The sequence below is a fragment of the Papaver somniferum genome, chromosome 10, assembly GCF_003573695.1.
Source record: "Papaver somniferum cultivar HN1 chromosome 10, ASM357369v1, whole genome shotgun sequence".
Lineage (NCBI taxonomy): Eukaryota > Viridiplantae > Streptophyta > Magnoliopsida > Ranunculales > Papaveraceae > Papaver > Papaver somniferum.
The window spans coordinates 127,100,307-127,123,609 of NC_039367.1; the positions used below are offsets into that span (position 1 = coordinate 127,100,307).

Consider the following 23,303-nt stretch of genomic DNA (forward strand, 5'->3'; position numbering starts at 1 on the left):
ACTATAAAATTGGTAATTATTTGTTTCATAGGCTAGGTATTATTATTCAAAAGGGTGTAGGCGCCCAGATTGTAGCTCGGCTGCCTACTACTGCTATTTGATTATGTAATGACTCCGTTTCGGCATAATAATAATAACTAAATAAATAATAATAATAATAATAATAATAATAATAATAAAATAATAATAATAATTATTATTATTATTAATGTGTTGGTGCCCAGCTTGATGCTAGGTTACCCACCATATCTTGTAATATTGATTTTGATTCTCAATAATATGCCCATAATAAAGAGGGGTATTTCTTTGGTAGTAGCCAGAGCTAATTGGTGTTTTGAAGCTTCCGTTTGGTGTTCTGTTACTCTTTTTTGTTGGTTCAATCAGGGGTTTGAAGCCTTGAATTTCTCAGTTTAAATAAGGGGTTTTCATTGATTGAAGCAAGAGCTTTAGGGGTAGAGATTTGGTACTCTTTGTTTCTGAGCACTGTTCTGAGTTTTTGAGGAGTCTAACCATCACCTGGTTTTCTCAATCCTAATTTGTTATAGGGGTTGTGGGTTTTTGAGGAGTCGCACCACCAATTGTTCTTCAGTAAGTGATTTCTTCAATCTTTGTATGTGTTTGATGTAATAGACTTCTTTGGAGTTGTTGATTGTAATTCAATTTAAGGTTTTGAGTTTTGTTTTCTTCTGGGAGTGATTGGTATTACAAAACTAGGTGTATTGGATTTTGAATTCAAGGTTTGATGCTGGTTTAACTGAATTAGTGGATTAATAATTCCAATTTCTCATCTTAGGAGTTTCAAACAAGTTTTTCTTGAGCAATTTGAGTTTTGGGTTTCCTTTAGAAGAAATAATTTGAGGCCTTTGTTGTAGTAGCATGGGATTTTCGTAATTTGAGGTGTAGTGCAGCAGTAGTGGTTTGCAGAAGCAGTGGGTTTTCTTCTGTGTAATGATTGTTTTGGGTACAAGGTCCAGTCAAGCTACTGCCTTTTTGTTTTCTCTAATTAGTGTTTTAATGAATGGTACTTTAAGTTTTCAATTTAGGTTGTTTGCCTAATTTGAAACCTTATTTTCCCATTCGTTGATTCCTAATTGTAGTGTGTGTAGTTCTTTCGTCCCTGCAGCATGCCAACAACCAGATCAACCATATCATCCACTTCATCTTCGGCAGATGATGGACATCCTCAACCATCTTCTCATATGCCATCAACATCTTGCACATTATCTCAAGGCCGTATCCATTGCCCTTTCAACAAATTTGACAGTTGTTCTAAGTTGGTGGTAATGGATACATCAAATCAGGTCTTTACAGGCATTTGCGTGATAGACATTTACCAAATGTAGGATGTAAAAATGCTTGTAGGGAGATAATCAGCTCTAATAGATCAGTTTATGAGGCTTGGGAGAGAACCCTAAGCCAATTGCAGATGTGGTTGTGCGTGCCATGCATGCATATACAGGCTTGGAAGAAATCATGCAATTCTCATGTAGGTGATGTCACTGCTGGACCACTTGATGGTAATTTTCTCAAATTCTTAATTCATGGGATTGACAAACCTGTTGATACCCTTGATACAATCCCAGCAGTTGATCAGGAAGTTGATATTGCACTCAACTTGAATATGTTGAATTTGATTTTTCAGAAACGTTTTACTACCATTGTCAGTACTCCACCACCTTGCAGGCTTAGTTTCTCAAGGGCCTTGAAGGCTGCACTAGATAAGGTACTGTCTAATCATACATATTTATCAACATGGTTGCAGCTTCTGTTGCTGCCAATATGTACCTTAAACCTGTACATTCCTAAGTGTTCAGGGGAGGAAAGGGCTGGTACTAGAAAGCGACTTTAGATAGACAACATTAATCAAGCCTTATTGCAATGGAAGGAGAGTAATGGCCGTGTTCATATTGTTGAACAGCTTTTAGCAGCATCTAAGAAGAGTCAGCAGGTCAGCAAACCAAACAAGATGAGGGAGCATAATTCTAATGTGAAGGCCTGTAAGAAAAAACTGATTCATGGTCATTACAATGCGGCTATAAGGGTTTTTTCCTCAGGTGGTGTAGCCCCTAACACTGCAGAGACTTTGCACGAGCTCCGTCAGAAGCATCCAAGTGCTCCACCACCCATCATTCCCCCTGAGAACGTTGGTGTTGATGCTTTATCTGTGGATTCTAAAATTGTCCTTGATGCAATAAAATGCTTCCCTAAAGGTACTTCATGTGGCAGGGATGGGCTTCGAGATCATCATCTTTTGGATGCTTTGAGTGGCGCAGCTGCGGCTGTGGGTGATGATCTTTTAGCTTCTATTACTGGAGTGGTTAACTTATGGTTGGCAGGGAAATTTCCTTCAGTGTTAGGTGATTACATTGCGAGTGCCCCCTTAACACCTCTCCTCAAACCTGGTAGTGGGTTGCGGCCTATTGCGGTTGGTACGATATGGCAGAGGCTATGCTCGAAAATTGCTGCTAAATCAATTGGCAAAGATATTTCTTTGTATCTTGGCGATCATCAGTTTGGTGTAGGTGTACCATGTGGGGCAGAGGGTATTCTTCATGTTGCCAACAGACTCTTGGAGATGAAAGGTATAAATAACACGATGTGTATGCTTCTAATTGACTTTTCTAACGCCTTTAATATGGTTGATCGAACCACGTTAATCCATGAAGTTAGAATTAGGTGTCCTAGTATTTCCAGATGGGTGGAGTTTTGCTATGCTACACCAGCAAGGCTTTATTATAACGAGTCTGTTCTTTCATCTGCTCTTGGTGTGTAACAAGGAGACCCTCTGGGTCCTTTATTGTTTGCGTTGGTTTTACATCCTCTTGTGAATATGATTTCAATTCAGTGCAAACTTGATCTCCATGCTTGGTACCTGGATGACGGTACTATTTCTGGTGACACCATGGAAGTGGCCAAAGCTCTCTCGATAATCCAGGATGAAGATAGTATTCGAGGCTTACATATTAATATTAATAAGACTGAATTGTTCTGGCCTTGCACATATCCTAGAAGCCAAGCGGATGGAGTTTTCCCAGCCAACGTTAGTAGACCTTCTCGTGGTGTTAAGTTGTTGGGAGGTCCTGTGAGTATCAATATGCAGTTTTGCAGTGATTTAGTGAAGAATAAGGTCGATAAGAAAGTGCAACTCATGGAGTCTGTCAAGCAATTGCAGGATCCCCAAAGTGAGCTGTTATTATTACGAAGTTGTGCAGGTGTTTCGAAGCTTTATTTTAACTTGAGAACTACCAACCATGAAGCTCTTCGTCAGATTATTCCTTCATATGATCAATCCTTGTTACAGTTCTTGCGTCACATAGTTATAGGTGATGGTGCAGGTTTTGGATCTCTTCAGCAACGTATTGCTACGCTACCAATGAAAGATGGGGGTCTCGGTGTCCTTACGATGGAAGATACAAGCAATTTTTGTTATCTTTATTCTTGTTTTCAAACAAGAAATCTGCAAGAGTTTATTCTTGGGCTTCCACCTGAGTCGGATCCGTGTCTTGGTTTTGAGCATGCTTTATCTCAGTTCATACAGGTTTGTGGACTGTTTTCTTTCAACATCAACTCTATTGCCACTCGTCCCATGAAATCCTTGTCAATGCAGTACTTTGAAGTCGTTAAGAATGACATTTCGCACAAGTTCTCTATGACATACCGTGACACTATCCTCTGGCAATGCAACATGCTCGATCATGCTCAGGATTATCTCAAAGCTATACCAATATGTGGGCTTAATCAAACTCTGGGGCCTCGAAAATTCAGGGAAGTTCTCTGTTACAGACTTGGTATACCTATTTTTGAAAATGTAGATGTTTTTGCTTGTTGTAAAAGGAACATGGATGCCTTTGGCGACTATTCACTTCATTGTGCAAGTGAGGTAGGGATCAAGTTTAGGCATGACTTTGTAAGGGACATTGTTTCAGATATTTTTTACAAGGCCGGAGTTGCAGCTAGAAAAGAGGTCAATCTTGGACTCTCATCGGATGATGGCAAGGATTTGAAGCCCGCCGACATTCTTGTATGTAATTGGGTTAATGGGAAAGATTTTTGTTTTGATTTTACGGGTGTTTCACCTTTTTCTGGTATTAGTGGTCGGGCTTTCGTTCCGGGTGTCGCCATTTCTAATGCTATTTCACGCAAGCGGGCAAAATATTTGGATAAGGTGTCCGCTCATGGTTATGGTTTGGGCGTCCTTGCTTTCTCCACTTTAGGAGAACTTAGTGAAGACATGGTGATTCTCTTGAAGAGGTTGAGAAATTGTATATCTAATTACGACCTCAATTACAAAATAGGTAATTCTCTTTTTTATAGATTAGTTATTTCAATTCAAAAAGGTGTAGGGGCTCAACTTGTTGCTAGGTTTCCCTCTGTCGACATTGTACCTTGTATTTGATTCTTTTGTTAATATAAGCCTTTGCGGCGTCTTTTTTTACAATAATAATAATAATAATAATAATAATAATAATAATAATAATATAGCCAAGATTCAAATTGCAAAATCGGAGGTTCTCTTTTCCATAGATTAGGTATTATTATTCAAAAAGGTGTTGGTGCCCAGCTTGCCGCTCGGCTACCTTCTATCGATGTGTATTAGTTTTGATTCTTTTGTTAATCAAAGCCTTTGTGGCAAAATAAAAATAAATAATAATAATAATAATAATAACGGTCAGTGCCTATTCCTATTGAAAAATAAATAAAAATAATAATTATAAAAATAAATTTCTTTATTCTTTCCTTTCTTTCTCCTCTTATGTTTTTTTTTCATCCACCAGGTTGAAGATGAATTAAGCTCTCTGTCAATCTTCTCCGTGTTTAATTAGTTTTTTTTTTTTTTTTGAAATCTCGAATTTCTCAGTTTGTGGAAGATTATTTCGTCGATAGAAGCTAGGGTTGTATTGGTTTTCTTATTTCTTCTCTTTTCTTCTTGTCTGTTCAACTAGGGCTTTCCCTTCTGTTGTGATTCAATTAAAAGGTTAGGGATTTTTCTGGGAGTGACTCACAATAACATAGTGAGTTTTAGATGCATCAGGGAGTTGTTTTGGTTGAATCAGGGGGTTTGTTTTTATTGGAAGAGGTGTTTTCAGTGTAATCCAGGGTTAAGGTTTTTCAAACAGATTGACTTATGTGTGCAACTGAAGTTGAATTTGGGTTGTGTATTGTGATTTAATTGCAAGGGAGAAGTTTAATCATCTAGATCTCAATCCTCACTAGTGAAATTCATAAGTAGTGGATTGAAGAACCAAAGAGTTTCCTCGGTGAAGTGATTGAAGTGGGTACAAGGTTCTGTCAAGCTACTGCCTTTTATTTCTAATTAATGTTTCATTGAATGGTATTTGAAGTTTCAATTGAGGTTGTTTGCCTAATTTGAATTTTTACTCTCCCATTCATTTATTCCTAATTGTTGTGTGGGGTAGTTTTTTCTTACTTTCTACCTACGGACAACCAGGTCATCGTCAGCAGGTTAATAATAAGGTTTACGACAGTTATTTCTTCGGAAGCATGCCCTGCACTCGTTCTAGATTCTCAATTTCAACACAACAAGATAGTTTTTCACCACCCGCATCTTGTCCATTTGTAGGGGAAATGCCGAGAGCCAGAGCATCAACAGGTAGGGGATCTTCCTCTGGAAGATTGACCGATACAGTACGGACAGTTCGTCGGTATCTTCCATCGCAGGCCCGTCTGCGAACTCTCAAGAAGCAGCTGTCTGTTATGATAATGAGCCAGATGATGATACTCACTGCCACTGCCCTTATAAAACCTTTGAAGGATGCCAGGATGGTGTGCTTGGGAGAGGTGATGGTCTCGAAAACCTACAATAAAATACTGCAAGTGCACAGTGTCTAACTAGTAGACAATGGCAAGTACAGGTCGTTCCCATGAGGAGTGTGAAAATACTACTACTAATTAATATCAAGAATAAGATAATCAAATTAAATATTTTAGAAGTTTATGGAACAATGAAAGCAAAAAAAAAAAAAAAAAAAAAAAAAAAAAAAAAAAAAAAAAAAAAAATGAAAGCAAAATAATAATAAAAATGTAACCAAGGATGTGAAGGTGTTAAGGATCCGGGAATCCGTTGTAGGTGATTTACTTGCATTCAATCACAAAGGGTCTGAATTTTACTCATGTAGAATCGCAAACCTAGCTACTCATACATGGAAGATATTTCGTTAAAGAATTATCAAAACAATTGTTTGTTCTCACCTTAAAGTAGAATTTCTAAGTACTAATCATACATGGCATGAAGAGTGAAGGAATATTCATAAATCAATTATCACTAAGGTTCAATGAGTTCTTCTACTACTCTAATTATCGACTATACATGGCATAGAACATGAAAAATATAGCTAGAAGATAAAACATTAAAAGAGAGACAAAACATTAGCATTAAGTTCAATAATCTTACCATGTCCGGGCGACTATAGAGTTGACTCAATCTTCTCTGATTCAAACATTTTAGGGATCCAAATCTTCTGCATGTTCGAGATTCAGAAATAATCTTACCATGTTCGGCTAATTTTTTGGGTTTTGTCGGCCATGTATCCCATTAGGGGCCATTTAATCCACCGTAGTATCTGTGTCGTTTTTCTATGGAGAATTATTCTTCCTATATTTGTTGGTCGTGTGTGGATGATGCTGTGTAAAAGTCGGGATCTCCCTCTATTACCTTAATTTTTATGATCCAAAGATCTATTAGGGGTTTAATCATCTTCTTCAAATCGATCTAATATGGGGTTTCTATATCCCTCCTTAAGTTTGGATATCTTTAATTCCATCTTTAATTCCAGCATCAGGGGTTACTCTTGCTCTTAATCCAATTTATTCTTTGCTGCAACCAATTATTGGCTAATTATTATCCTTGTTCTTCAAATTGCTTGCTTTATTGTCTTAGGGACCTTGTCACCCATTAATTTGAATGTCTTTCCTGCACCTATTCCTTGTTTTGGTTAAAAAATTTCTTAGTTCACATATTGTTTGCTTTAATGTCTGCCAGACCTTGTTCATTTATGTTTGCTTTGCATTCTTAACTAGTAGTCGTCGTCGTCTTGGATTTTTGCAAGTTATGTCTTATTCTCCTTTTATGAACCTAAAGTGTTTGTTTTATTGTCTCTGAAAATTTTAATGGGTGATGCTTTCTTTAAAACTATAATTGTTGTCGACTTTCCCATGTTTCCCCACTTCGGTATAACTATTTTGGAGTTTTGTCGGATCACATAAATTCTGGTTTCGTCGTTTTTGTTTCAGGTGAAATAGCTTTTACCCATTGGTATAGTCGTTTATTGTCGACTCAAAGTAGTTTTCTCCGATGTTTCGTAACTATTATGGTGTTTTGTCAGACAACCTTCGTCTGGTTTCAATGTTTTTCTGTTGTAGAATAGTTTTCATTCAGTGGTTAACTTTGTATCCTTGGACAGCATCACCCAACAATCAATATATGTTTTATTTATGTTAAACTTATCGTAAATTTCTCTGTTTTTTTTTCTATTTTGGTGTCATTTATGGCCAATTTAGTTCTGCATGGTTTCATTATTTCTTTCCCGCAGAATAGATTCAATCTAGTGGTCTCCCTTGTAATTTGGCCAGTTTCACCCTTCAACCATCCTTTATCTTTTTCCAATTTGCATCTAGTGCATCAGTTTCTTTGGGTGACAAGGTTTCTTCTTGTTTAGTGTTTTCATAAGCTGAATCAATCTTCCCCTTGGTTCAGATCAGTTGGCAACTTAACTTTCTACAATTTTAGAACACTTTTTCCATCTCCTGCCATTCATTGATGCAATTTTAGACTTTATCAGATTCCCCTGTGGCACTTGGTTTCATCAATCTTGCTGATTATATCTATATTTGATTAGTTGTTGTGTGATGTAACTTTTAATAGATATTTGTGTTGTTTAATAACCCAACAATTGCTCCCTTCCCGCACTTTCTTTAAGGCCAGCAATTTTATTCTCTCTCGCCATCTCTTTTAACAGATACTACACAGATTTAATGGTTTCCTTAATGTGGTTATTGGGTCGGTAAGCTATTTAATTAATCTTGTTATTTTTATCCTCCTTTTATTTCGCTACTAGTTTCCTTCTTACTAACAGTAATAGTATCTCTTTATCTCTATATTCAACCTAATTTCCGTGCGTCCTTTCTCTAGCAGTCTTTTTCTTTCTGTGAAACTCGATGCCATGAAATTGTTATCTTGGAACGTTCAGGGTATTGGCACCCCGCTTACTAAAGACCATTTCAATTACATTTGCCAATATTACAACCCTGACATTGTATTCCTAGCTGAGACAAAATATCCCTTGTCTCGGATGGACCTTTTCTTTAAAAACTCTAGTTTCCACGACTGGTTCATAATACCTTCCTTGGTAATAGCAAAAGGATTAGCAATATCCTGGCACAACAATATTAATATGAAGTTAATATCATCAAGATTTAATGTCTGCCATTTTGAATCAAAAATAAATGACATTGAAATTCTAATCACGTGCGTCTACGGAGTAATTGATGTTGATGACAGAGTTGAACAATGGACTTATATCTCCGGGCATAGCACAACAAGTGAACAAACCGTGGATACTGATCGGAGACTTAAATGTCATTCTAGACCCAGATGAAAAACAAGGGGGAATAAAGTAAGCTCGAGCAGTAAATCATTCATCATTCAGATAATTGACTCTCTGGGACTACAAGATGCTGGTTACGATGGTGCTCCATTCACATGGTCAAACAACAGAAAAGGTGATGCGAATATATGTGAAAGAATTGACAGAGCACTGACCTCTTATCTTTGGTCTCAGCATTTTCCGGATTCCAAGGTAACTCACTTACCTAGAGCGGGGTCAGATCATACCAAAATTCTACTTGATTCCAACCCTGAGAAACACAAAGATCATAAACCTTTTAGATGTATTAGGTCGTGGCTATCCCATCCAACATTATCTACAGTTGTAAAAGCTGTGTGGGACCTACACTCTAATAGCTCGACAGACATGAATCTTGCCTTAAAACTTCAGCTACTATCCTCAGACCTTGCTCATTGGAATTCCGAAGTATTCAGTAACATTCATAAAAACATCAGGAATTTAAATAATAAAATAGATAATATTCAAAGATCTGGAAACATTTCCAATGACATAGAGAAATTGAAAAATCTTCAAGCTGAATACGAAATTAAAAATGATTTTTATCATCAACTTTCTAGAGATAAATTCTTCAAAGAATATGACCAGAACACAGAGTATTTCCACGCCACTGCTTCCAATAGAAAAAGAATAAATTCCATCAACGCTCTTAGAGAACCATCCGGCCTTTGGCTTTCTGATAGAGATTAAATCAACTCTCTCTTAGTCAATCATTTTACCCAAATTACCCAAATTGGTACATCCCAAATCAGTAATAACAACTTTGAATTTTCCAGTATCATTGAGTCTTGTATTTCCGAAGTAGAAAATCATACTCTACTACAAATCCCCACAAAAGATGAAATTTGGCTTACCTTATCTAATATGAACCAATGGGGCGCTCCGGGTCCTGATGGCTGCCAACCAGGATTCTTCAAAGCCAACTGGGAAACATTTGGGCCCGACATTATTAGCACAGTCCAAGATTTTTTTAAATCCGGTACTCTCAATACATATCTTAATTATTCCTTTATCACCCTCATACCGAAATTATCCACCCCGCAAACTCCGAGTGATTTTAGGCCTATTAGCTTAAGCAATACGGTCTACAAATTAATCTCAAAAATCCTGGTGAATAGACTAAAACCCATCCTCAACAAATTAATTTCTCCAAATCAATCTGCCTTTCTGCCAGGGAGACAAATCACATATAATATCATAATCGCACATGAACTTATCCATTCTATGAAAACTTCTAAAGAGAAAAAAAAAAGGATATATGGCGCTTAAATTAGATCTCTCTAACGCGTTTGACAGAGTGGAGTTGACTTTCATTACAAAATCCCTTCTTAGTTTTTGATTTAACGAAAAATGGGTAAACCTCATCTTGCAATTCATATCTACAACATCCTTTTCTAGTCTCTTTAACGGTTATTCGGGACCAAAATTCCATACCTCGAGAGGTTTAATACAAGGGGACCCCCTATCCCCTTACCTTTTCCTCATCTTCATGGAAATCTTATCCAGGCTGCTCGACAAAGCGATTGTTGATAGGAAAATTTCTGGTCTCAAAATCAACAAAAACGCGCCAAACATTTCCCACCTTTTCTTTGCTGACGACTGTTTCCTATTCACAAGAGCCAATTTAGGAGAGGCAAAGATGTTTTATCCCTATTTGGAGATATCACCGGTCAGACGGTAAACCTCCAAAAATCCAGTGTCTATTTTAGTCCTCGGATACATCCCAAACATGGAAAAATCATAGCTAAAATTCTTAAAGTCCCTTTGATGACTAAAAATGATAGATAACTCGGTATCCCCTGTTTTTTTGACAAAAATAGAAGAAAAAAAAATTTGAGCCGCTTCTCCAAAAATACTATTCCACTATGCAAGGTTGGAAATCGAAACTCATTTCCCAAGCAAGTAGGATAGTCTTAATAAAATCTATTCTGCAAGCTTTCCCAACGTATCAAATGCAAGTGATTGCTCTTCCAAAAGATACCTTAGATCAAATGGATCGAATCCAGAGAAACTTCTGGTGGAAAAAAGAAGGGAAAAAAAGACAAGGAGGGTTCATCAGAGCCTGGGCCAGCATATGCAAGCCCATTTCCCAAGGAGGGCTAGGAATAAAAAATCCCCACAAATTCAACATAGCTCTTATCACCAAACTTGCCAGTTGCCTTATCTAAGATCAAGATCAATTATATGTCAAACTCCTCAAAGAGAAATACTTTCCAAATTCTCACCCTTTAGAAGCCTCTAGAACCTCAAATTTATCGTGGAACTGGACAAGCATACAGAAAGGCTTAGACCTAATTAAAGGAAATTTTGTCTGGCAAGTTAAAGATGGTAAATCTGCAAAAATCTGGGAAGATAAGTGGATTCCAAATGAGGAAATAATCTCTCAACCAACCAACCTTCAAGAACAGGCCCCAAAATTGGTTCAAGAGTTAATTACGGAAGAAAATAAATGGGTCAGGAAAAACTGAACAAATTCTTCAACCTAGAATACAGAAGAAAAATACAAGCCATAACTCCAAGGATACAGGAACAAGACAAAATGAGATGGAAACATCATCATTCTGGAAATTTCACTGCCAAAAACATCTATAATTTCTTAATCAATCAATTTCAAGATAACAATACCCCAATTGATTTTCCATGGGAAAAAATTGGAAAATTCAGGCGATTCCAAGAATCAAATTATTTATTTGGAAATTAATTTAGAAAGCTCTACCTACCTCTCAGCGTCTTGGAGCCCATAATACAGATATTGATCCTTACTGTCAGATGTGTGATGCACAAGTTCATGAAACGGATAATCATCTCTTTAGATTATGCCCATTCGCTAGAGCTATCTGGATTGGGTTCTCGCTTGACGGACTCAATTCGACAGGAAACACTCACGCGATGGATCATTGGATTAAAGGGTGGATTTCGGAAAAAGATTCATTTAACCTACTGGAAAAAATAACCACCATTCTTTGGTTCATATGGAAATACAGGTGCTCGGTAGTCTTCGAGAAAATATCTCCTGACCCAGTTAAACTGATCGGCCAGATAAACAGATTTCTGCACTCTATTCCCTCAAAAACAATTCCAAAGGAAATTAACAACCAAAAGGTGAAGTCGGTCAGTTATAAATGGTCTGATCTAAATACATATTGGATAATATTTATAGATGCTTCTTTTAAGAAAGAAGACATGTCTATGGGTTATGCTTTTATTATTTACTCAGTGGACTACGAGTCATTTATGCACATTTTAGCGGGTTCGGAGAAGGCGTCTTCGGCTCTTCATGCGGAATCGATAGCCTTGTTAAAGGCAGTTACTTGGCTAAAAGAAAATATATTGTCAAGTGTTTCAATAGTCTCCGATTGCAAATCTCTAGTTGATACTATAAACATTGGTGAGCACAAGCTTCTCTTGGCCAGCCGAAAACACTTTACAGGAGACCAAGGTAATTTTGAAAGACCTCCCTCGAGCACGGATAAAGTTTATAATACGGAAGTACAACTCAGCAGCGGACTACTTAGCTAAAGAAGCAAGGATAAAAACTCTCCAGCATATGTCCTCCAAGTTGCAACAAAAAATCCAGAAAACTAGCATTCTCTCTAATGTTTTTGATAACAATGAATTTGTAAAGCTTTTGTACTATATTTGCTAGTTAATAAAATTACTTTTACCATAAAAAAATAGTAGAAAACCCTTATTCAAAAATACATAAAATTCAACCTACAAGTTCATCCTTTCACCATAACATGATTCGACATGGCTTTCCCTAAAACCATAAACAAATCTAAATCCATAGCTAATCAAAATGAAAATGGTGGGAACACAAACTGCAAACCCTAGTTTTGGTTTCCTGTCGTAGACGGCTCTGCAGCCGCAGCCTCCTCCCTCTTGTCTGTGTTCGTTATTTTCTTATAGTCTTGCAAACAAATATGACTTAAGACCTAGTAAAATCCCTAGGCCCAGTCCAATATCGCACTGATTTCTCAAACTCTGGCCGCGATGCCACTTTCCATATTCCGTCCGCAGCAAACCAGCATCATCATCCAACCAACACCAGCGGCTCTTTTCATTAAATGAGCCATCACGAATACCAAGTCCGGTACCTTCATCCGGCTATAGCACCCTGAGTATCTCCCACTGCCTGCAACCATGTCAACAAATTCATCTCCCAACTCCGGGCTTCATCTGCATCAATTCTTTCTCTCCTCTGTCCACCTGCACCAGTTGAGAAGCCATCTCAGCAACCACCGTTCTTCTCAGCTTTGTTCGCTGCCATCTTCATCTCAATCTAACTCCAGCTTCCATTCTCTCTGGTCCTCTAGCTACCTCCACCGATTGCAGTCAGCTCCACCAGCATAATCCAACTTTGCTGCCAGTTAATCATCACCAGCAAAACAAACCCATTTTCCGTCCTTGTTTCTCTGAAATCCAAAGCCATTCTTAATCTCCCAAATCTGCTGTTCTTGTTGTGTTAAAATCTTAACAACTCGATCCAATAACTCCATGTAATTCAGTTCACATCCATGACCAAGGCAGAACTTTTAAGTCGTGGTCATCTAAACTTCTTCGCCGGAAGCAGCTAAACCATCTCTTCCATCACTTCCATACAGCCATCATCGACCAGACCCAACACCATTTCAAACTACAGCACAGTTTCCATTCTGACTACTTTTTACTGCAACAAGATTTCTTTTCTTCTTCTACAGCCATCACTTCTCATCTTAGAACCCCAGATTTGCTGCCTGCAACCGACCTTGTAATCAAGAACCACTTCATACCCATTCAATCAATACCTATACCGGCATCTCAGGTTCTCTGCAAATATATTCTCCATCTCGTCACCCATTGGCTGCAACAGATTAACCACGACCAACTCTATATAGTCAGCTGTTGTAGGACATTAGGAAACACACACGGCTGATACATGTTACAAGGAAATTAACCACCATCTCTGCCTTCAACTTCATCCCTTTTCATTCCTTTTCAACACTAACAGTCGACACCATAAATGATACGAAACCAAAACTTGTTGCTGCTGTGAGAGACTCCAGTTCCAGAAAAAAAATCAGATTTCATTTAATGCTCTTGGTCAAAATTCAAGGGATAAGAAGAAAGGGCACATTTAGGGTACGCCCCAACAACATGTACTCCCTTTGGTCAAGAAATGCACAAATGTGCTCAGAACTTCAACATCTCGTGTGTACCCTTCTAATTCTTAGTGGACTTGCATGTGTCCACTAAACCATCTTTTGTTTAACCTCCAGTGGTATTCACGTGCTAGCTTGATCCACTTAATATCTTCTGGCCGTGAAATAGCTAGTTGGTGCCGCAACATAATTTGCAAACTTGGAAGCCAAACGACTAAGCTCCGGATTCCCTTTGTGCCGTGATATATAAGTGTTGCTCATATATAGAAATATCATGCCAGCCAAATTTGATTGTTTTGGTCGCAAACACCATTTAGCCTTCCAATTTAGCTATTTATTTTTACGATGATTGGAATTGCTTGTACTTTCTACAAAAACACTAAAATAGTGTTGTTAGCCAAAATATCGAGTCCTACCTAATATAAATATGGGTATAAAATGTAGATCCGCTTTACAGGTGACCATAAGATGATAAGAAAATACCCAAAAATAGACCCGCTCAACAGCTGATCATATATAAAACCTTAAGACCCGCTCAACAGCTGGTCATAACATGAAAATGCAATTTTTTTAGACCCGCTCAACATCTGGTCATATCATGCAAAAAAAAAAAAAATTAGAGACCCGCTCCACAGCTGGTCATATAATGCAAAATTATCTTTTTTTTAGACCCGCTCAACAGCCGGTCATAATATGATAAGAAAACAAAAAATAGACCCGCTAAACAGCTTGTCATATCATTTAATTTTTTCAATTTTTTTTTTATCAAAATTCCTAACGAAGGTGCCACTCCCCCACACTTAAACATTACATTGTCCTCAGTGTAATTGAGTCATCCAACATAGAAATTAAGGTGGGAAATTTGCAAAGTGATATGTAAAAATAGATAAATAAAAAATAAAAGATTGAGTAAAGGGAACAAATCTGATAGGTTGACTCCCATGAAGCCAAAGGTATTTGTTTCCCTACTTGCTAGTAGCACGTTCTCGAATAATGTGGGTTGGTACCCCAAGGTAAGTTGAGAATCATATATATAGAGCCTGAAGAGTTGGGGATCAACCCAAATAACCCGGTCAGCTGAAGACACGCACCTGCAAATACTATAATCATCCAAACATATATGTGAATTTATTCCCCATACAAAACAATCCTTAGTAATCAAGCCATGCATTGTCAGGATAAGTAATTCATTCACACAAAGAGGTAAAAAATTTTCAATAGCTTCTTGTTGAGGTGCACATCCTAAATCAGGCTCCAAATCGGCAGAAATAACTTCCTCGATTGATATTGGTTCAAATTCATCTGCGGAACAAGATCTCAATAATGCAATTATATCACGACTCATAGATCCGTTATCATCTAAAACGGTTTCATTATTAATATCATCAAGACGAAAAAATTCAGAATTTAATGGCTTAAAGGTCATGGTCGAAGCTTTCTCGACTGATGGAATTGGTCGAGACTCGGACAAAACTAGAGGTTCTAGTTTAGGCTTCCAATTATTAGTGTCTAGCAGCGGTGTGGAGTCTAGTAAAGCATTGACTTCACAAATAACACTATCATCATCAAAATCATACCCAAAATGAGCTAAGCAAACCTCTAATAGATCTTCCAAGTCGCTCTTGCAAAAAATTTATGAGTGCATACTTTCTTTTTGCCTGCTACTATATTCAATCATAGCACTTCAGACTTAGGTACCTAAAAAAAAAAATCAAACAAGCTACGTAAAAAGGAACTTAAAGAAAAACACTAAAAGAAAAATAAAAACAAATTATGTACATAGTTAGGCATGATGTAAATATAAATATTTGTAATTTTATTTTTATTAGAATTGGTTTAGCTATTCAAAAAGGTGTTGGAGCCCAACTTGTTGCTAGGCTCCCATCTAGTTTCTTGTAATAACTTTCTTTTTCTTTTTTAATAAAAAGTGGTTCAATATTAAAAAAAAAAAATTATGTACAAAATAAAAATAAGCTATATACAAAAAGATATCAATTAGAGAGTATTATGCAACCACTCCCCGACAACGGCGCCAAAAACTTGATGGTCTCGAAGACCTACAATAAAATACTGCAAGTGCACAGTGTCTAACTAGTAGACAATGGAAAGTACAGGTCGTTCCCACGAGGAGTGTGATAATACTACTACTAATTAGTATCAAGAATAAGATAATCAAATTCAATATTTTAGAAGTTTATGGAACTATGAAAGCAAAATAATAATAAAAACGTAACCAAGGATGTGAAAGTGTTAAGGATCCGGAAATCCGTTGTAGGTGAGTTACTTGCATTCAATCACAAAGGGTCTCAATTTTACTCATATAGAATTGCAAACCTAGCTACTCATACATGGAAGATATTTCGTTAAAGAATCGTTGAAAAAAATTATCAAAACAATTGTTTGTTCTCACCTTAAAGTAGAATTTCTAAACACTAATCATACATGGCATGAAGAGTCAAGGAATATTCATAAATCAATTATCGCTATGGTTCAATGAGTTCTTCTACTAATCTAACTATGGACTATACATGGCATAGTGGTAGGCTTATAAACAGTACCTACAATGATAACTGCAAGTGCACAATACCAATTGTGTAAGGTGCAAATACAGGTCGATCCTCAGGGACAAGGTGGGTGTAAAGCTGAAACTAAGGTCTTACTATACTGATTCAAATAAGGAGTAACCAAAAAGGGGATTTTGTTTTCCGATACGACTAGATGATGGTAGTGACTGAAATAACAAAAACGAAAATGAAGAGTAATCTAACAAGCAGATAAATAGGGTGATAGGGAAGTCGAATCCACTGCTTAACCTACACTAAGTCAATTCAGTCTCAATACTATTCTTGTCCCTTATAATGGACACCAGTCAAGATGCAAGTCTGTTGTTTATCCAGGGTAACCTCAAGTAGATGGCCTAATATCAACTAAGGTAACTAACCCCTAGCATAAGTTGTCTTCTTAAGCATGAGTTGAAGCACAATATAAAGTTATTCTATCTACCTATGTTGCATAGCAAACAAAAGGTAAAAGAAATATACCGCAACACACTGATTAAACCAATCCTAACTCAATTTAATCTCAACAAGAATAATGATCAAAACATGAATAACATAGCATCAGATTAAGGGTGTCATCTAAACCCTAACTATGAAATTAGAACATCATGGAGATAATAAAATTAACATAAAACTACTCCTTGGTGCACCGGCTAATCTGGGCATGCCTTTTACAACACAATTCTCATCCCTATTTATACATGAATTTCTCCCAATTCGAATTCAAGTTGACAATTAATAACAACCCACTCACCAAAACGTGTTTTCCTTCTTTAATTCATCTCTGCAACTTCATTAATTTGATGTTTCCTACACAGTAGAAGATAACCCTAACCTATTTCTCTCAAACCTAACTTCTAGGGTTACTATTCTTGATAAGAAAGAAGATAAGGGTGAGAGAGATAGAGATTAAAGGTTTAATTGGCGTTTATGATGGAAGTGGTTGTGTGCAGAGATGGTGGGGGCGATGGTGTTAATGGAGGGGGAGTTGCAGGTAGAGGTTATGTGAAAGAGATAAAGAAATGAAGATGGAGTTGGAGTTGGGTTCTGTTCGATTAGACGTAGGGATAAATGTGTTACGGTGCTGAGCAGTTCCATCAAATGTTGATGCATCGAGAGGATGAGTTGTTGGATGATAGGCAGTTGTACAAAATATGATGGTTCAGGTGAGGAAACGAGTTTTTATCTTGGGTATGGATTTGGATTCTCTTCCCATCCCACTTCTTGAGTAGCTCTTGCAAGCGGCTTGCCAAAGGTGCGCCAGCGGATTGCATCCATTCTTTGCGTAATTTTTCCTTCACGTTCTTTACTGCCTTCTAGCGGGAGCTTTGTTGTCTCTCTTTCGTAGTCGCTAGCCACCATTCCTATGCTCTTTTAGCTTCTCAATTCATTCAAGCTTTATTTAGTACCTAAAAACACAAAATTAATTAGTACAAGTATTTATTCTTGAAAACAATGAAAACTCCAAATTTGGGATAAAATATGATTTTAAGGCACAAAAGATGAGTTAATTGCCAATAAAAAGGTGTAGAAATATGCAATATTTGGCACTAATCAAATACCCCAAAACCTTAATTTTACTTGTCCACAAGTGAAACAGAAATTAGGAAATCCTAACTATACCACTGTCGCTGGTCTCTCGAATGCATTTAGTGTATGCACTAAGCCTTTAAACCCCTAGGTGTCCCTAGTGGAAGAGTTGTAGTCTAGTGAGGGTTTACCAGAGGTGTACCCACAAAACCTTATCCAAATTCAGAGTGTAACAGAGTCCTAAGCATCCAAGGAGCTATGAGGACATAGAGTTTCTGCATGCTAGTAACAAGAAGTTAGAACTACCAAAGAACATTCTCATCCTTAAGAGTTAAGCGAGAAGTAACCATACCATATGAAAGAATTCGGGTTCCAGGTGATCACAAGTGTCACGCCCCAAATACTAAACATGCTTAGCTAATATAATATAGCCTAAACCTGAAGTAACAGAATCTAGATCTTCGAACTTAAGGAACATAATTGCATAAAGTAAAACAAAACTAATTCCCAAACACTCTGATACTTAATATATGGAAACGCTCATATGATATGAATATATTAATGTGTTGTTTTACAGATAAACAAAGAATACATATAAATAAAAGACTATGAACGTTCTTAATCTGCTAAAGTATCAAACTACGAAACCAATATCTTCATGCGCGCCATCTCCTATGAATACTGAAACTGAAGTGGGAACAAGTGAGCACATCATCCCAAAAAAGGGTTCAGTGGTTATCATTATAACATTCAAGTAATCACTAACATGCATCACAGTTCTACTAAAGAAAAACGATAAACATCTTTTACACGTAACATAGAGCAGAAGATTGCTTCAATTCATATCCCCAGAGATTACGTCCATAGTGGTAATATCCGTGAAAGATCCACCTCCAGATGGATCTACGAGAAAAGAATTAAACAACCTAAACATATGTTATCCCAACCTCGTCTCACTCAATGGAGGAGACGATGCTAGGAATAACTCTGGTCTCAAATGATAGCATGAATCCATGTACCGTATGATATTGTCGTGGAATGCGTACACCTCATAAAACTCAATGCCACCATCTAAGTATAGAATATAATAAGATTTTGATTACTATGATCTGACCCCGCACAACAAGTTCACAAAAAGCCCAATCATTATTCGTAGACCGAAGTCACCGAATAATAACCATATCCAGTCATGAACCTAGAATTTCTTCCTAAGTCAAGATCATAGTAACCCAGTCATACTACTAAGACTGCAAAATCAAGTATAATATGCACATGAGTGACTTCCCGAAATAAAATAGTATATATAATAATCAACCGGGGTAAAGCCGAACTACTAGGTAATAATCAACCGGGGTAAAGCCGGACTACTATCTTAAGATAATAAAATATAATAATAATCAACCTGGGTAAAGTCGGACTACTAGGTAATATTCGAACAATGTAGCATTGCCTTACTAGAACTTAGCCAAGAGCTATGGGGAAACACATACACTCTTCACGGGGAAACCACCAAACTCATATTACACAACATACCCATTGAATTACAAACAATATGCTTACAGAAATTAGAGACTCATCATGCAAGCAGATAAAATAAACTTAATGATTACAAGAAGGTTATAGAGTTCCCACCTGATTTGATGACAATCCATATCTACCTCGAGATCCCCAATCCGCTGGTTCGTTGTATGAATCGATCGTTGTTAATAAAGATGAACTGTTAATCACACAAGAACTATAAGAATTTAGCCAAAATGGCTCATACAAGAATCATATAGTTTTATCTGACGGTTCTAAGCCCATTTATGGTTCTACACCTTTTTATTATCTATCTTTAGCATATCTAAGCTTTACTAATTCAATTAGATTAGTTCTATAATTCATTAGCTAAGTCTTATGAAGATCTACAACTTTGCAGAATGAACCAAAGGTCAATTCGGACCATAAAGGGTCCAATTCATCAAATAGGAAAACTAGTCCTAAGCCCAAGTCCACCAAAGTCAACTAACGGTCAGAAAGGTAAACTAACAGTCAATGTCAGTCAAAGGTCAAGTCCAAAGTCAAAGGGTTAACTCGATCAAGTCGGGTTAAAAGTTCAACTCAGGTCAAGGTCCACTGAGTCAAGTCTGGTCACTGAGTTAACTCAGTCAGATACACTAAGTCAGATAGACTAAAACAGTCTGACATCTGATTGATTCTGGCTTGAGCCCTTGCACAAGCCAAAGAACTCTAATGCATAATCATGGAGCTACACAACCTGTTAAGACTAGATTGATGCAACCAATACAATTATCAATTCAATTATACCAAACAAACTCTGAATTCCAATTACAATCAAAAACTATGCCTACCTGCACTTGCAGCTTTTCCAAGCTTTCGCAACAATTACTACCTACAACTCTTTGCTCACCATTCTTCATAAACTGAACTTCAGAAATACCAGAACCAAAACAAATCATTACATACACATCTTTCTCAACAACTTCCACTACAAAAGCAATACTACCAAACTCCATTTGTGTGTCACATCTAGACTTCAGTTACCCTTCAACGTTACCACCTGCAACGTCTTCACCAGATTCATCAACAACATCACTACAGCAACCTGCAACACCAGTTCAACTTACATACTCATTCATCCTACCTAGACTTCTATCCAGACAATACATTCATAAGCACCAATACAACTTCAGCTTATTCATCCTTCACCAAATTCATTAACTGCAATTCAAGGTACAACCTAATCTACAACCACAGACAAACCCACTGATTCATTCCCTGGAATTTCATAATTCAGAACTGAACCAAGATCACCAACAAATTCATCCTCTTTATCACTATAAACTCCCATTACTACCTGAGATTCCTCATATCCACTACCACCAACATTTCAACACAAACTAATTCAAAATTCATCTTCTTATCTTCCATACAAACACCATTTACAATTCCATCAACTCAGACATCTTAAATTGTTAACATCAACAATATCATTATTCAATTCAGAACTAAAACAAGAATTACTTCAGTTTGATAACACATCTTAATAATATTGAATTTACTGAAGAAGAATTACATTGAACACAAACCATTATCCTTACAATTGTTCAACCTTCCTCTGATTCTGATTTAGTTAACACTAGACCTATCTCTGTTCCACCTGCAACCCAAACTCAAGAACCCTAAATCCCAAATCTATTAAGAATCCTAATTTCTGATTCAAAATCTCAATACATCCAACTATGCTTCAATTAAGAACAAACCCACTGTTAATTCAATCCCCTAACCATCATCTTCATCTTCTAATTCTTATTTGATCTTTCTCAAGAAACCCTAGCTTACTGATTCCTCAAAACCCCAGTCATCTCTTCAGTTTCATCTAATTCCTCACCTACCGTAGCTTTAGTTCTAATAAGAATTCTCCAATCCATCCTTGATATACTCTATTCTCCCATATCTTGAACTTAAACTCAAACCCCAACTTTATGATTCCTCTACAGATCAACATCTCTTCTTCTTCTCATGACGAATCAACATCAACACCACCACCAACCGTCACGCTTGATTTTTTCCTAACCCTCACGATCACCAAACCTCAATTTAATCTCTCAAATCTCTACCAGATGAAGAACATGGAAGAACAGGGAAGAAAGAAGAAAACACATAGAAAGAAAGAAGAATGAAAGAGAAGGTGAAAGTCTCTTCTCGATTTGGTCTTGAGATAAGGCCATACGGCAGCCTGGGTCGGTCTATTTGTTAAATGACGATTTTACCCTTCCGTACTATTCCAATGATATTTTCTTCGTCCGGTATCCGAATGACACGTTCAAGTAGTCCATTTTGCATAACTTTTCGAGACCTATCCAATGGTACTAGTTTCGAATCTAGGTCGCTGTTAGATTAATTTCTATTAATTAACGTTCGTGTTAAGCTAATCGAGTCATTAGCGGCTAAATCGTCTCTTGATCATCTCTAGACCAGTCAAATAGCATTGACAAGCTTGAGGGTCCTCACATTCTCCCCACCTTATTCATTTTCGTCCTCGAAAATTGAACCATCCTTCTGGTGTTCAAAACTCCCCACCTTAGAGAGAAACACAATCTTTTTCTAAGTGCAAGTATTATTCATACTTACAAACGATGTGAAAACCAACTCATTTCAAATGAGTTCAAAACAACAAGAAATGAAACACAAACTTATCTGGCTTTCTACAACTAAAATATATAATTTGTAGCTCTAGCTTTAACTATGCTGATATAGATTCTAACAAGTAGGAAAGTCTAAGTTCCTCACACTAACTTTCTAACTCAATGGGTTCATGGTTCTAAATATATGTAAAACTACTCATTAAGTTTCTAGAAGAATTCGACATTTATCAAAATTACTAACCTCTAATGTAGGATTCCACTACGTGTACATAATTTCAAACTAATTATTCTCTAACTTCAATGAGATTCTAAACCATAATACAATTGGTTTGACCTACAATTTTTACTTCATAGCATACACACACCACAAGGAAAGCGAACAATCAAACAAAAGAATATTTTAGTTATTGTTAGCTTTCAGTGTTTAAGATTTATCTCACAACCTATCTGAGTTCTAAACTAAACTATTACACTAACTCACACTAGTTATTATCTATTGTTCACCATGTAAGATCTTATAGTGAGTTCTAATACCAACTTTGTCACCCCCCAAATACTAAACCTGCTTAGCTAATAATAATATAGCCTAAACCTGAAGTAACAGAATCAAGATCTTCGAACTTAAGGAACATAATTGCATTAGTAAAACAGAACTAATTCATAAACACTCTGATACTTAATAGATGAAAACTCTCATATGATATGAATATATTAATGTGTTGTTTTACAGATAAACAAAGAATACATATAAATAAAAGACTATAAACATTCTTAATCTGCTAAAGTATCAAACTACGAAACGAATATCTTCATGCGCGCCCTCTTCTCTGAATACTGAAACTCAAGTGAGAATAAGTGAGCACATCATCCCAAAAGGGGGCTCAGTGGTTATCATTATAACATTCAAGTAATCACTAACATGCATCACACTTCTACTAAAGAAAAACGATAAACATCTTTTACACGCAACATAGAGCAGAAGATTGCTTCAATTCATATCCCCAGATATTACGTCCATAGTGGTAATATCCGTGAAAGATCCACCTCTGGATGGATCTACGAGAAAAGAATTAAACAACCCAAACATATGTTATCCCAACCTCGTCTCACTCAATGGAGGATAAGATGCTAGGAATAACTCCAGTCTCAAATGATAGCATGAAATCCATGTACCGTAAGATATTGTCGTGGAATGCGTACACCTCATAAAACTTAATGCCACCATCTAAGTATAGAATATAATAAGATTTTGATTACTATGATCTGACCCCGCACAACAAGTTC

General features: G+C 36.9%; 1 long non-coding RNA gene across 1 annotated transcript; it reads right to left on the reverse strand.

Moving 5' to 3' along the window:
- Positions 1-16,996: 16,996 nt before the first annotated feature.
- Positions 16,997-21,518, reverse strand: LOC113319415. The gene is made up of 3 exons (XR_003345444.1): positions 20,223-21,518; positions 19,504-19,588; positions 16,997-17,750 (listed from the first exon to the last, which is right to left on the reverse strand). It is a non-coding gene; the product is annotated as an uncharacterized LOC113319415 (long non-coding RNA).
- Between the last annotated feature and the right edge of the window lie 1,785 nt (positions 21,519-23,303).